Below are 2,751 nucleotides of genomic sequence, written 5' to 3' on the forward strand. Positions count from 1 at the left end.
TGTCATAGAATTACAGTCATTGCACTTGGAGAAGAACTCTTCAGTGATCAGTTCAGGCTGAGGGTTGGAAAGCTGCCCAGCAGAAAAGGACCTGAGGGTGCTGGTTAATAGTGGCTGAACGTGAGCCAGCAGTGCCCAGGTGGCCAAGAGGCCAATGGCATCCTGGCCTGGATCAGCAATAGTGTGGCCAGCAGGACCAGGGCAGGGATTGTCTCCCTATACTCAGCACTGGTGAGGCCACACCACCGATCCTGTGTTCAGTTTTGGGTCCCTCACCACAAGAAAGACACTGAGGGGCTGGAGAATGTACAGAGAAGGGCAACGGAGCTGAGGAAGGGTCTGGAGCACAAGTCTGGTGAGGAGCAGCCGAGGGAGCTGGGGGTGTTTAGCCTGGAGAAAAGGAGGCTCAGGGGGACCTTATCTCTCTCTACAACTGCCTGACAGGAGGTGGGAGTTGGTCTCTTCTCTCAGGTAGCAAGTGACAGGCTGAAATGGCCTCAAGCTGTGCCAGGGGAGGTTCAGTTTAGATATTAGGATTTTTTTTTTTTTTTTTTTTTTTTTGTGGCAAGGTCCTTGGTGAAGGAAGTGATTGTAGTCACTGTCCCTGAAAGTGTGAAAAACATGTATAGGGCATGGGAGGATATGGTTTAATGGTGAACATGGTGGTGATACTGGGTTAACACTTGGACTTGATAGTCTTACAGGTCTTTTCCAACCTTAACAATTCGATGACTCTATGAACAAGAAACAGTTTCTCCTGCCACTCACGCATCGTGTGTTGTGGTGGCATCCTCTCTGCAATACTGTGTTTATGGGTGTTGAAGCACTCATAAGCATTCAGAAAGTATCCAGTCAGGGTAATGATGGGCTTGTAGCACATGGCTAGGGTACAGACTGAAGGGCACAGTGTGGTTAGCCTGTCAAGGAGAAGGTGAAAGACTTATTTAATCACCATTCAAACAAGATGCAAAAACCTGATAATGTGTGGTCTTTTCCATTTAGCATATATGTAACAGCTTTCTGTGGCTGGAATTTGAGACCAGTCAAAATCAGAAGAAAACTGACATGCATATTTTTAACAATCAGGATAATGAAAATGGAATTATTTCCCAAGGGCCACAATAGAATATACATCACTGGAAAACTTTTCAATCAAAAGAGAATGAGGCTGGATTTTTGTTTTCCAAACAGATAAGCTCTAATTCAAGGAGGAATTAATTGAGGCCAGCACTGCAGTCTGCACAATACCGCCGATCACAGTAAATGTAACCCTTGATGTTTTGAGCATCTTTTACTTGCATAGAGGCCCAAAAGCAGGATTGCCCATAAATAAAAATAGTCTTATTTATTGCTAAGACACACAGCAGTGGGCCAGGACTAACATTATTAGGCTAAACATTCATATGCTCAGTATCCATGGGGCAGCCACCTTGCGAGTCTCTGCTGTCCAAAGAGCTGTCAATCAAGCAGAGATGTGTCAACCTTTGTTTCTCCTTAGAACATGCAGATGCTCAGTCCTGTTGATGCACTGTCTGCCTCCTCTCTGCCTCCTCTCAAAAGGTTTTTATATCTTGACAAGTCAGTGATGGTTTTTTGCTTTTTTTCCCCTGCTGAATCTCTGATAATTTCACTTCTCTGCTTCCAAACACTGTGAACTGTTACTGACCTAACAAGCTCACCTCTGTGGTCGGTCTTTGTTTCTGCCTTCTTGCCCATCAAAATCTCACATCTCCACCTTAAAGTGGGATTGATAGCAGCAGCTCACCTCCATTAATAAAGAACCCTGAGTCACATAAATGGTTCCAGTGGTGTTGTTCATTTTTACAGTCAACAAACACACAAGGACCTATACCTGCTCTGAGGCTTCCCCTCACGGATTGCATCCCACATGGACAAATCTCTTAATGAAAAGTGTCTGCTCAGCCTTCTTATGCATAAGGGCTGCAAGCACATCCATAGAGACAGAAGGAATAGTTTCCACTTTCCTTACCCCCTTGTAATGTGAGCCATGACTATGAAAAGCTGGAAATCAGTAATTAAAAAGAAATTCTGCCACTGTGCACAGATATCGAGGATTATGTATGAGGAACGTGATTAGGATCTCATAGAGATAGGTGAAACTATTGGATAAATAGTGCTAGGTAGTGCTATGCTCTTGTATATCACATTTTGAATCTCTCCAGATAACTTTAACTACACAGAAAACCCAAAGTCATGGCTGTGTTTAGGGATAAYGTATGTGAAAGTTCAAAAAGCTGCACCAATTCCCTAAGGTGTTAAAACTGCCAAAAAATGTAGCAGAAAGTGCAGTCTTGTCTTCCCCCCAYCATTTTCTAAATTCAATCCTTAATTACTAAACAAAATACAGCAACTTTACTCTGGGTCCTTTAAGGGATATGTAATCTTTTGGGCAAAATGTCAACAGAATTATGAACATTCTGCAAATGCCCTGTGGAATTAAAGTATTTTAATTACGGGAATCTCCACAATGGAAAGCTAAGGATTTTCTAGCAGTGATAACATTAGTGCCACAGTCAGTCCTCAGCATCCTGCTTCCCAAGCCTCTGTAGCATGTCACTGTCCTGTGAGCTACACAGAGCCTGTGTGTGCCTCCCTCTCAGCATTGCTGGGCCAAGCAGAGGGGAAAGAACTTCCTTCAGCTTTAGCACAAGAGTTTTTGGTGGATATGCAAGTGATGTTTGTTCTGGCTGTAGTATGTCTTTTAAAGGTTACATATTGCTGTGCCTGGAA

The 2,751-nt window shown here is 43.5% G+C and overlaps 1 long non-coding RNA gene across 1 annotated transcript in view; it reads right to left on the bottom strand.

Annotated features, from left to right (window-relative positions):
• Positions 1-783: 783 nt before the first annotated feature.
• Positions 784-2,751, bottom strand: part of LOC130573107 (uncharacterized) — an 11,476-nt gene continuing 9,508 nt past the window's right edge. The window contains exon 3 of the long non-coding RNA XR_008965294.1: positions 784-917. This is a non-coding gene — a long non-coding RNA (uncharacterized LOC130573107). The remainder of the gene's footprint in view (positions 918-2,751) is intronic.

Source organism: Malurus melanocephalus, unplaced genomic scaffold (genome assembly GCF_030028575.1).
Source record: "Malurus melanocephalus ecotype Western Australia unplaced genomic scaffold, MMel_1.1 scaffold_51, whole genome shotgun sequence".
NCBI classification, from domain to species: domain Eukaryota; kingdom Metazoa; phylum Chordata; class Aves; order Passeriformes; family Maluridae; genus Malurus; species Malurus melanocephalus.